The sequence below is a fragment of the Vipera berus genome (assembly GCF_964194415.1).
Source record: "Vipera berus genome assembly, chromosome: 5".
In the NCBI taxonomy this organism is placed as follows: domain Eukaryota; kingdom Metazoa; phylum Chordata; class Lepidosauria; order Squamata; family Viperidae; genus Vipera; species Vipera berus.
The window spans coordinates 5,204,007-5,217,223 of NC_138207.1; positions in this window are offsets into that span (position 1 = coordinate 5,204,007).

Below are 13,217 nucleotides of genomic sequence, written 5' to 3' on the forward strand. Positions count from 1 at the left end.
GTGACCCAACACCACACCGGAAGTGGTGCCATAGAAAATCCCGCCAAATGTGAAGATGCCAAAGGAGTACTGCTAGTGAAGTTGATGGAGCATGGTTCGACCATCAGTTCAGAAGTCTACTGTCAGACCCCCTCAATGTATTTCCCTTCCTGTTATTGCTTTGCCTGTGTATTCCTTTTCAGGGTCTGCCATTCAGGTGGGAGAGGGGCTGCTTGCTTGGGGAATGTATTTTCCTGGCTCTTTGAAATGTCCTCCATTCATGAAAAAGGAATGTGGCCTGAAAATATCTGCCTTATCTGCAGGCAACAGTGTTGTGATTCAGGGTCAGCCTGTGGGTTCGGCAGTTGGGTCGGATGATTCAGAGGAGGAGGAGGGGGATATTGGAGAGCTTGCTGAGAGTGTTGGAGAGCTTGCTGATGATGGCCTTGAGGCTCCGCAGAGCCCTCAGCCAGGCCCCTCCCATCTGGTTACGACACAGACCCAGCTGTGTGAGCCTGACAGCGTGGATGAAGATGACCCACAGCTGGCCCTGTTCAAGGACGCCCGATGCAGGAGTCAATCAGGAGTAAACAGAGGAAGGCAATGGGGCACCTCGGAAGGAGGCAGAGAGAAGCCACGCCCTGAACTGTTTAAAAGGGGAATGTGTGGGAGGGCTGGTTTGCTGAAGGCAACCGTTTGAATAGCTCCTGTTTCATGGTTCGTGTCTTGTTTTGCTCTGTTTTATGTTAATAAATTTGGCAAGCTTAGTTCCAGCCTCTTGCTGTTTGTAAAGGGGTTGTCCCTGCCTTTTCTGCAGGGCCGGTAGTAGGCTGGTACAGAACAAACAGAGCCTGGGACCGTTGGGAAATGAAATCAGAGACCTTGAGATGGGCACTAAATCACTAGATTCCTAATATAACCCAGTGCCTATGGATTGGCTGGATTTGAAATGGATGGTTGGACATGGGTTGGAGACCTGAATGTAATCATTCGCCTGGGAAATCATCAGACCTTGCTTTGCTCTACTGCTATCACTAACTCTCAATAAAAGTTCATTTTGAAACAATGCCTGTTTCAAGAGTTCTGTTTTCTTGGGAGACCTAGCTTAGGCAGGTCCTTACATCTACTGTGAAATGTTACGAAAACTCATATGAGCCATTCATAAGCGAGGCATGCTGATTTCCAATGTGATGTTGGTTCGCAATAATGCTCGCCCGCACACTGTTGGACACACCCAAGAATTTTTGAAGCAGTTCCATTGAGATGTGTTTGATTTTCCTCCCCCCCCCAGCCCAGATTTTGCGCCGAGCAACTACTAAGGAACTTCAAATCTTGTAAGATGGCAAGTGCCTCAATTTAAATGGCGATTACATCTAAAAGTCATGTAATGTTGTAGTTTTCTAATGTGCATAATAAACGTTCTGTATCTGCGAGTGTCTGTCATTGATAACCAAATTGGCCTCGTAAAAATAATATAAACAGTATATTTGCAGTAATCTCCCAGATGAATCTTCCCCCAAAATGCTAATTATTGCTCTCTTCTATGAGATGTCCTTTTTCCCCCTGCAATTGCAATTTTGCTTTCTTTTCATAATGGTTTGGACTTATCAATCCTCATTAGAACTACATCTACACATGGGGAAGTAAGCAGTGGGGTACCCCAAAGTTCTGTTTCAGGCCCAGTACTTTTCGATAGAAATGATTTAGATGAGGGCATAGAAAGGGAATTCACCAGATCTGCAGACGACACTAAATTGGCAGGAATAGTCACCAGTCCAGAAGATAAGCTCAAAATCCAGATCAATCTCAACAGACTTCAACTCTGGGCCCAATCTAACCAAATGAAATTCAGTGTTGATAAAAGTAAGGTTTTACACTTACATTTGAAAAATCAAATGTACATGTATAGATTAGGTGAAACCTGGCTCAATAGCAGTGACTGTGAGAGGGATCTAGCACTCAATCACTTAAATGTGAGCCAGCTGTGTCTGGCGGCAGCCAAAAAAATTCTAATGCAACCCTAGGTTGCATTAACAGAGGGATAGAATTGTAACATCCCAGGCCCTTACTTAAACTTGAGATATCATATCAATCTAATCAGATAACTCATGTGGAGACTTCTTGATCAAGCAGCACTTTATTTGATCAAATTAAGCAGCTGGGTGGCCAGCAATCTGGAACGCTGGCAGAGTTCCGTCCAGAAGTGCCACACCTTAGAAAGTTGGGAGCATTGCTGTATAAACTTTGTTAGCCAATGAACATCAGACAACAGAGCCATTACATCATAAGAAAGACATCAATCATTCTTGTACACTCCCCTATTCCCTCCTTCAGTACATCGAGTCCATGTACATGTTTGCCAGCTTGCATGAGATTTCCCTGGTGCAAAAGCTGACTACAAAAAGCAAGAAAGCAACAGTTAGACTAAACAATTTCCCTTTGTTCCAGAACCCTTCAGAATCAAGATCAAAATCAAGGAATGAAGCAACCTGGAACTAAGGAGAATGTTCCTAACAGTGATGACAATTAACCAATGGAACAGTTTGCCTCCAGAAATCGTGGGTGCTCCATCGCTGGAGGTTTTTAAGAAGAGATTAGAAAGTCACTTGTCTGAGATGGTATAGAGTCTTCTGTGTGAGCAGGGGGTTGGACTAGAAGACCTCTAAGGTCCTTTCCAACTCTTATATTCTTTTATCCTATCTTGTCTGGGCGCACCAGTCCTTTGGAACCGCTTACCGGCTGAACTACACATGGCCCCCGACCTTCGCTCCTTCCAGCGTGATCTAAAAACTTATCTATTCGAAAAAGCCAGCCTGGTCTGATGGGTTTGGGGTTTTAACATTATTTTTAACTAACTTACTACATTGGGCACAATCATTTAACTTTAAATCTTGTATCCTGTATTCTTATTTTTATTGCCCTGTACACCGCCCTGAGTCCTTCGGGAGAAGGGAGGTATATAAATCAAATAAATAAATAAATAAATAAATAAATAAATAAATAAATAAATAAATAAATAAATAAATAAATAAATAAATAAATAAATAAATCCAAACTTGAGAACCTCCTGATGTAATAACCACATCTACCACTAGATGTCACCACACACTGCTTTTAAAACTTTTCTAAAGTTTAAACTTTCCTAAAACTTTGTGGGCACTCCTTTTCTTAAATTATTTTTTACCCAGATTTTCATACATCAGTTGACAACTGAGAAGCTTCTGCTAGACTTAATGGATGCCTCTTCCCTTCAACCTCCTCCAGGGTGGATATCGTTTCAGAAATGTGCAGGAATCCTGCAAATACATGCAAAATCTTTTTCTTTTTCTTTTTGTAATGTTATGCCTACCATATAGGGCCATGTTTTATACCAGCAGCATGCTGATGGCACCATACTTGTGACTGATGGATGACCTCACTGACCTTCCGACCTTGGGCATTCTGCTGGTCTTCACGGCTGGATCTCAGCGTCTTTGAATCTTGCCTCTCCGTTGCCCAGGGAACTTGTCCTCTGAGCGCGTGGTCACTAGCGTGGCTTAGCTAGCTGACCATAGGGGGGGATTTGCTTTTCCCACCAGGTGAATGCTGCCTCTCCCTAGTGATTTTCAGCTTTGACGGAGAAGCAGGATCCCACCTTCGTCGCCAGTGTTGTGTACTGGGTTCGTTACGCAGGAATGAAGTCAAAGCGAGTGAGTTCAGCAAAGATCATGGTTTATTGCTTGCAGGATCTGAACTAGAGAACAGGGGTGAAGATGCAGTAATTTATACCCTGGCTCCTAGGCAGCAGCCAATAGGTTTGAAGCAACCTATTGCCGCCTAGAGGCAACCAATGGCAGCGCTGGACACAGGTTGTCTGAGATGCTGGGAGCCATTAGCTAGCTCCCTGCTCCAGCAGCCTACCAGCTGTTACCACGTGGTGTTAACAAGCAAGCCCAATACATTACACTGACACTAAGATTTTAACAAGTGGCTTTGGTGAGAAAGTTATAGAAGGCAGGACCAACACTCATTCTTCCCACTCAAGCAATAAACTTCACATAATATTAGAGTTTTGGATAATGTATCATTCCTAAAAACCCAGATCAGTAGATTTTGGCATAGCTGAATGCAGAAAAAGCTTTTGTTCTGGTACAAATTACATTTTTGGTTCAAGTGAGGAAGAAGCGTAGCTAATAAAAGTGTATGCAATTTTACAAAGGAAAAGTAACTTACTTAAAATGACTGAATGGCAAAATGTTTGACCAGTTCATTGGTTTGGCTCCTACGTCTACAAGGCACTCAGTGGGCAGATAATCTTTGAGTAGTTGCAACCATTCATTTAGCAACTGCTTGAAGTTACAACAGCACTGAAAGAGGTTCCCACACTGACAGGCTACAAGGCACTCAGTCTACATATAATCTTTGAGTAGTTGCAACCATTCATTTAGCAACTGCTTGAAGTTACAGCAGCACTGAAAAAAAGGTTCCCACACTTACATTGCAGAATCCTCATGGTCCTAAAAGAATAGAAGAATAACAGAACCAGAAGGGACCTTGGAGGTCATCTAGTCCAACCCCCTGCTCAGGCAGGAAAACCTATAGTACCATGTCAAACAAATGGCTGTCCAGTCTCTTCTTAAAAACCTCCAGTGTTGCAGCATTCACAACTTCTGGAGGGAAGTTGTTCCACTCAAGAGGAGCAGCTGAAGCTCCCCCAAAACAATCTTGCAATCCCCAACTCGGTTAGATTTGTTTCCCAAACTTCACACCCTAGTTGTGTCTCAGAGTTGCATTCACACACAATTTATTCAGCTGGATTAGTCTTCAATTTGTTCCGATTTGGTTTTGGAAAATTTAAATGACCTGTTTGGGCATCTAAAATGCTTAATTCAGTAAAGATATTGTTTGCAATAAAGCAAAGGATTATAGGCCATACCCCCCCACACTCCAATAAAGGAACAGAGCAATGGCATTCATTAAACTGAATGAATTTCAGTGGGATTCCATATAGTTTTAACAGATTGAGAGAGTTCGAAGGGACTTTGAGCTCTTCTCGTCCAGCCCCCTATACCAATTTAGAGAGATGGCTGTCCAATCTCTTCTTAAAAATCTCCTGTGTTGCAGCAAACTGTGCTTGTCTTAGGGGCGCCATTTTACGAAGGCCAGAAGAAGACTTACACAGACCCAGAGACAAGGAAAACAGCAGGAAAAGAATGGAATGTGATTGACTAATAGTATGTGTACTGACATGTGGAACTCTGTGATTGGCTTTTGCTGCCTATATAAGGAAATTTATTTATTTATTTATTTGGATTTATATACCGCCCCTCTCCGAAGGGACTCGGGGCGGTGTACAGGGCAATTAAAACACTATAAACAACACATAATGTATAAAAATTAAAATAAAATTAAATCAAATAGCCCTAAACAATAAACACATTCTAAAATATAAGTCCCATAATAAAAATAAATAAATAAAATTTAAATTTTTTAAAATTTAAGATCTAAAATCCCAGTCCCTGAGTCCAGGCCAGCAAGTTCAAATAGCCAAGTCTTCAGGTCATGGTGAAACGAGCGAAGGTCGGGAGCCATCCGGAGCTCAACCGGAAGCTGATTCCAGAGGGCAGGTGCGCCCACAGAGAATGCTCTCCCCCTGGGGGCTGCCAGTCGACATTCCCTGACCGACGGCCCGCTGAGGAGGCCCTCTCTGTGGGAGCGCACAGGGCGATGGGAAATGCTTGACTGACCAAGGTGTGGCACTTCTGAATGCAGCTGCCAGTGTTTCAGACAGTGTCCCACCCAGCAATTTCACTCAATCAAATTAAAGTGCTGTTTATCTTGGAAGCCTCTGCTTGAGTCTCTTGATTTGCCCTCTTCTTTGGGTAGTGGTTGACCCTGACACACGCATGCCCACAGAACCATGCCCTCTTCTCCTTCCCCACCAGTCTGCCAAGCTGGAAAGATTGGGGACTGCTGCTCTAAGGGGTTTTACAGAGTCAGCCTATTGCCCCTCTCAACAATCTGGGTCCTCATTTCACAGACCTCAGAAGGAGGGAAGGCTGAGTCAAGCTTGAGCCGGTCAGGATTGAGCTGCTGGCAATGGGTGGAGATAGCCTGTTCTGCTGCATTCTTTTATATATACATATAAACAGGGCTTTTTCTTCTCATGGAATGCTCAGAATGGCATTCCAGCACCCTTTTTTTGCAAAAAAAAAAAAAAAAGCTCCCTCTGAAAGCCTATTGCAGGGCTATGCAATCTTGGCCCTTTTTTATGACTCATGGACTTCAACTCCCAAAAATCCTGAGCCAGCCATGCTAAGGGAAAAGGGAGAGGTTTCCAAGCGGAGCCATGCTGGCTCAGGAATTCTGGGAGTTGAAGTCCTTGAGTCATAAAAGAGCCTGCACTAGAGGAGGACATTAAAATTATTTACAGGGTTACTTCTTTAGGAACTAAACTTTTAGCATCTAAAACAGCTAATTCAAAAAAGCCAACAGGAAAGAGCCTCACATTTTTCATCTCCTTCTGTCTTTTGGAAGGTAAAATTACATAACAAAATAATCTATTTCTTATGTTAACACCTCTGCAATGAAATCAATAAAGATAACAGGAAAGAAACGAGAAAAATTTTTCTCAATGTAATATGTCTAATTTAGCTGATGCTAGAAAAAAATAGTATCTTTTGTACATACTCTTGAAAACTATTTTGAATCTAAACATCTATTACAACTAAACCACTTTAAATTAAACAATTCCTAAGAATGAAATATTCTTAATTTGGACTATACTTTTACTGTTTGGACTGTTGTGTGTTCTGAAAAATAGATGATTTAGAATCAAGTTATGTTGCACTTGAATCTTTAAATAATTAACCTAGTATATACATAACAATATATGATGTTTTCCATGGTGAGCTTAACATCAATAACAACATTTATTAAAAAGGCTAAAATAATTTATGGTGGTATTATCTGTACATTAAAATTTTGTTTAATCACAATCTTTCACTTTTCACATTCTGGAAAAGCAGTGGTCATGTATCCTAGCAAAAGATGTTACATATGTGCATAAGTGTAGTCAGTAGCATATGCCTTTTTAAAAATATCAAACATGCAAAGAAACAAAAATAAGTCCAAAATATCTGTATTACATCCAGAAATGCCAACTTTGCAACCAATATTTCTCATCCATAACTATGGCACCCTAAGGATACCTGCATATATACAAATGCTTCTCTGGGATCAGTAACGCAGCAGGGATTGCTTTTTCCTTCCAGTAACAGATTGCTGGGAAATACCAAACATGGCCTTAAGAATTCCAATGTTTGTTACAAATTTTTCTGGATGTGGTTGGAAAGAGGCCTAGAAATGCCAGCACAAATAAATCACACTCACTGAACGTGCACACGCAACTAATTACAATCTTCAATTATATGTGATATATCCAGGGCTTTTTCCCCCATAAAATGCTTAGAACTATGTTCCGGCACCGTTTTTTGCACACACACACAAAAAAAAAGCTGAAGGAAACTGTTCCAGAGAGCCACCCTGCATCGCCTGGCCCACACTGCCTCCGCCAGCCGCCCCGTGCAGCCTTGCCATATAGAGCGGGCCCCGCTGCTCCCACAGCACCAGCCGGAGGACAGCCCGCCACCAACAACCCTCGGACCCATGACCACAGCAGCAGTGCCCCCCCTCCTCTGTCCGCCAAGATGAGAGTTCCGGCACCATTTTTTTTAGAAAAAAAGCACTGTGTATGTGTGTGTGTGTGTGTGTGTATTTTATATATATATATGTATATGTATATTTTTATATATATATATGTATATGTATATATACAGTATATATTAAGTATTTGTCAAGGCTTTTTTTTTAATGCACCTTGCTAATTAACTCTTTCATTCCTGTTTTGGCCTGACTCAAGGCTTATCCACAGGATATACTCAACTTATGACAGCTCATTATTTGTGTAAATTATTCAAATTGCTAATAAAGAATTTTGGGAGGCTGAAATGATCATTTCGAACTCTTTATGTTCTCATCAGTCAGTCATACCCTTTATCTGAGATTCGAACCTGGGCTGATTATATATTAGGCAGTTGTTTTAACTTCCTGAGCCACAGGTTCTTTCTCTCTTTTATTAGCTAGAAGGCAAGGCAAATGTGTGTTAAGTATTTGTCAAGGCTTTTTTTTGTGTGTGTGTATATATATATATATATATATATATATATATATATATATATATATATATATATATATATATATATATATATATATATATATATATATATATGTATGTATGTATATATATATATGTGTGTGTGTGTGTATATATGAATAATTTACACAAATAATGAGCTGTCATAAGTTGACTATATCCTGTGGATAAGCCTTGAGTCAGGCCAAAACAGGAATGAAAGAGTTAATTAGCAAGGTGCATTCAAAAAAAGCCTTGACAAATACTTTCTCAGGAAAATACAGTAGAGATGACTAAATATAATTTTGAGGATAGAGACTTGAAGATGGAACCATATAAAATAAAAAACTATGCTTTAATTCAAATGGGATATATTTCAACATGTCTAAGCAACTTTGAAGGTAAGGAAAAGAATGAGAAAAAATTCTTATAGGGAAACAAATGAAGCAGCAAAACATATTGATTAAGAAAGGCAAGGACCAGAGAAAAAAGATTAAAATGAAAATTCAGGAAAAAGAAGATGGAGATTATCAGAAGGAATATTTTAAAAAGAAACATTTGTTTGAATATGGCTAAAGAAATGGAAAAAATTTGAAATATACTACTCTTAGAGGGATAATTTTTTTCCCCCTTAACTAATGTAATGTGGGGTTTTTTTATTATTCTTCTAAAAAAAGTTGAAATGATTTAAACAAAGGAAATGTTTTAATTATTTAAATGTGACAATAAGAAAACCATTAAAGAATGTGTTTTGAATGAGTTAAAGGATTAGATGATTAGAATTATTGAATGGAATGATCAAAGTTCAGACAGATTAAATACATTCTTATTCAAAAAGAATAAGAAGGGAATAAATATATATTAAATTAGGAGGGATATATATTTTTAAGTTATATGTTATTTTTTGTATCTCAGTGCTCTTGTCTTTTTTTCCCCTTGTTTCTCTTTTCTTTTTTTCTTTCTTCTTTTTTTCTTTTTTTTCTTTTCTCTTTCTACTTTTTTTTAACTTATTGATTAATAAATATAAAAGCATGAGTGGGTTTATATGGAAAAAACAGAATTAAATCCACCAATGTAAATGTAGTTAAATGTTGAAAAGATTGTCACTTGTAAGAATATTTAGAATTTGGAGGGAGAAATAAACTGAAATAAACATGGTAACAGGATTTATGATAAGTTTAAGTTTAAGTTTATTGAATTTATATACCGCCCTTTTCTCGTAGGACTCAGGGCGGTTTACAAGTTGTTCTGGAATTTATTGTGCAGAGGTCTCCTTGTGCTACCAAAGAGTTGCACAGACAAGGAAGGGCACTGAGAGCAGTAAAAATCACACACAGAAATACACTGAGTTCTAAAAGCAAAAAGTATTTTACTTTGAGGTGGTGTAAAAACAAAAATGCACAGTCAAAAATAAACAGTCCAAGTCATACACAATAGCAACAGTCCAAGGAGTAATCCAAACTACAAAGTCTTCTTACCGGTCCAGAGGTCAATACACAGTTCAGGTTTACAACAGTAGTAAACCAACAGCAGAGCAAAAACAGTAATAGTAGAGATCAGTGAATTCAGAGAGAGAGAGAGAAGCTACGTTCCTAGCTTCCTCTTATGGCCATGAGAACACTTACACACCCATTGGCCAATTAACAACTTAAAGACATAGCATTATGGTTAATATATTTTCAACCCAACATTGTAGGCTAGCACCATATGCCTAACACAAGTATTTAAAAACGTCAGTACAATACAAAAGTTAAAAACAGTTAAAATAATTAAATTTGATCCCTGAAAAATATAAAACCCCAATTAAAAACTCTCAGCCTGGGCCGGAAAGCTCAAAGAGCCAGGTCTTCAGGTCCCCGCGGAATGACTGAAGGTCGGGGGCAGTCCTAAGCTCCACGGGCAGCTGGTTCCAAAGGGCAGGTGCACCCACTGAGAAGGCCCTCCCCCTGGGTGTTATCTGCCGGCAGTCTTTTACCGGCGGCACCCTGAGAAGGCCCTCCCTGTGGGAGCGCACAGGACGAAGGGAACTTGATGCCAGCAGCAGGTGTTCCCTCAAATATCCCGGACCCAAGCCATTTATTTATTTATTTATTTATTTATTCGTTTTATATACCGCCCTTCTCCCGGAGGACTCAGGGCGGTGTACAGAGCAAAGTAAGTATACAATAAACCAACAATAAAACAAATAAAACCCCAGATCTACAAATAAAACCCCAAATCTATCAGGCCAGGCCGGCTTGCTGGAATAGATAGGTTTTTAAATCTCGCCGAAAGGTGCAAAGGTCGGGGGCCATCCGGATTTCGGCTGGTAAGCGGTTCCAGAGGATTGGCGCACCCACCGAGAATGCTCTCCCCCTGGGGGTCACCAGCCGGCATTCTCTGACCAGTGGCACCCTGAGGAGGCCCTCTCTGTGGGAGCGCACAGGACGGAGGGGTGTTGACGCTGGCAGTAGGTGCTCCCGTAGGTAATCCGGACCCATGCCATGTAGGGCATTGTATGTCATCACTAGCACCTTGAATTTCACCCGGAAGGCAACTGGAAGCCAGTGCAGCTCACGAAGCAGAGGTGTAATATGGGAGTATCGGGGAGCCCCCAAAAGCGTCCGTGCAGATGCACTCTGTACCAGCTGAAGCTTCCGAGTGATTCTCAAGGGCAGCCCCATGTAAAGAGCGTTGCAGTAGTCAAGACGAGAGGTCACAAGTGCATGGGTGACTGTACGTAAGGCATCCAGGTCCAGATAGGGTCGTAGCTGGCGCACCAGACGAACCTGAGTGAAAGCCCCCCTAGTCACAGCTCCTATGTGATCTTCTAAGGAGAGCTGTGAATCTAGGAGGACACCCAGGTTGCGAACCCTATCTACGGGGGGCAGTAACTCGCCCCCAATATTAAGGGATGGAATACTCTGAATATCCCGACATGCCGGTATGTACAGCCATTCAGTCTTGTCCGGGTTGAGTTGAAGCCTGTTCCTCCCCATCCATTCCCGGACCGCTTCCAGGCAACGGGACATCACGTCAAGGGCATCACTGATGTGGTTTGGGGTCGAGATGAAAAGCTGGGTGTCATCAGCATACTGATGATAACCCACTCCAAAACCACGGATGATCTCACCTAGCGGCTTCATATAGATGTTAAACAGGAGAGGTGAGAGGACCGACCCCTGAGGAACTCCATAAATGAGAGGCCTCGGGGTCGATCTCTGGTCACCCGCCAACACCCACTGTGAACGTTCCAGAAGGTAGGAGGAGAACCACTGAAGAACAGTGCCTCCCACTCCCAATCTCCTGAGACGCCGAAGTAAGATACCATGGTCGATGGTATCAAAAGCCGCAGAGAGGTCTAATAGGACCAGGACAGAGGAATGACCCCTGTCCCGAGCCCGCCAGAGATCATTCATCAGAGCGACCAATGCCGTCTCCGTGCTGTGTCCGGGCCTGAAACCCGATTGGTACGGGTCTAGATAATCAGTATCTTCTAGGAACAGAGGAAGCTGATACGCCACTACGCTCTCAACAACCTTCGCAAGAAAGCGAAGGTTGGAGACCGGGCGAAAGTTGTTTAAAACAGCTGGGTCCAGGGAAGGCTTTTTGAGGAGGGGTCTCACCACCGCTTCTTTCAAGGCTGCGGGGAAACTGCCCTCTTTCAATGAAGCAGTTACCACTGCATGGATCCAGCCTCGTGTCCCATCCCGAGCCGAATAAACCAGCCAGGAGGAGCACGGGTCCAATAAGGATGTAGTGGAGCTTAGCTTCCTCATGATCCTTTCTACCTTGTCCAGAGTCACAGGATCGAACTCTTCCCAGATAACATCAACAAGACTGTCCATGTTCTCATCGTCAGACTCTGCCCAGTTGGAATCCAGACTGGTCCGGATCCGAGCGATTTTGTCCAGCAGATGTTGGCTAAATTCCTCAGCACGACCCTGCAAGGGATCCTCCTTCACCTCTAGATTAAGGGCTTTATAGGTCATCACCAGCACCTTGAATCTCACCTGGAGGGCAACCGGAAGCCAATGACGCTCACGGAGTAGAGGTGTTACATGGGAGTATCGGGAAACCCCCATCACAACTTGCACAGCAGCATTCTGCACCAGCTGAAGCCTCCGAGTGGTCCTCAAGGGCAGCCCCATATAGAGAGCGTTGCAGTAGTCTAACCGGGAGGTCACGAGCGCATGGGTGACTGTGCGTAGGGCATCTCGGTCCAGATAGGGTCGCAACTGGCGCACCAGGCAAACCTGGGCAAAAGCCCCTCTGGTCACGGATCCTATGTTGTCTTCAAAATTGAGCCGTGAATCCAGGAGGACGCCCAAGTTGCGAGCCCTTTCAACGGGGGGGGTAACACCTCACCCCCCATCATTAAAGATAGAATAGTCTGGTTAACCCGAGATGCCGGTATGCACAGCCACTCAGTCTTGGCAGGATTGAGACGAAGCCTGTTTCTCCCCATCCAGACCTGGACCGCCTCCAGGCAACGGGACATCACGGCGAGGGCATCACTGGGTTGGTTCGGGGTGGAGAAAAAAAGTTGGTTATCATCAGCATACTGGATCTCGCCCAGCGGCTTCATATAGATGTTGAACAGGAGGGGAGAGAGATAAGGCAACTAAAATGACAAATAGGATTATTGAAACTATATACTTAACTGTTGTTAATTAAAATAATTAATTTAATGTTTTGCAAAGAAAGATACTTTGGGGAAAGGGGAAATCAAATGAAATTAACATATGGAATATAGATGATAGAAATTAATTGTTTAAGGATTGTCTTATAAATGTTACCCAGACAACATTCTGTTTATAAAAACTGAATGTTTTATGTTATGTTAAAAAATTCTAATAAAATATTTATTAAAAATAGAAAACTATTTAATGACTGGGGAACTACCAGAGGACTGGAAGAGAGCTGATGTAGTTCCCATCTTCAATAAAGGGAAAAAAATAGATCCAGGAAACTACAGACCTATCAGCCTGACCTCAATACCTGGGAAGATTCTGGAAAAGATAATCAAACAACAAATCAGCGAACACCTTGATGCAAACAAAGTCATCACTAAAAGTCAACATGG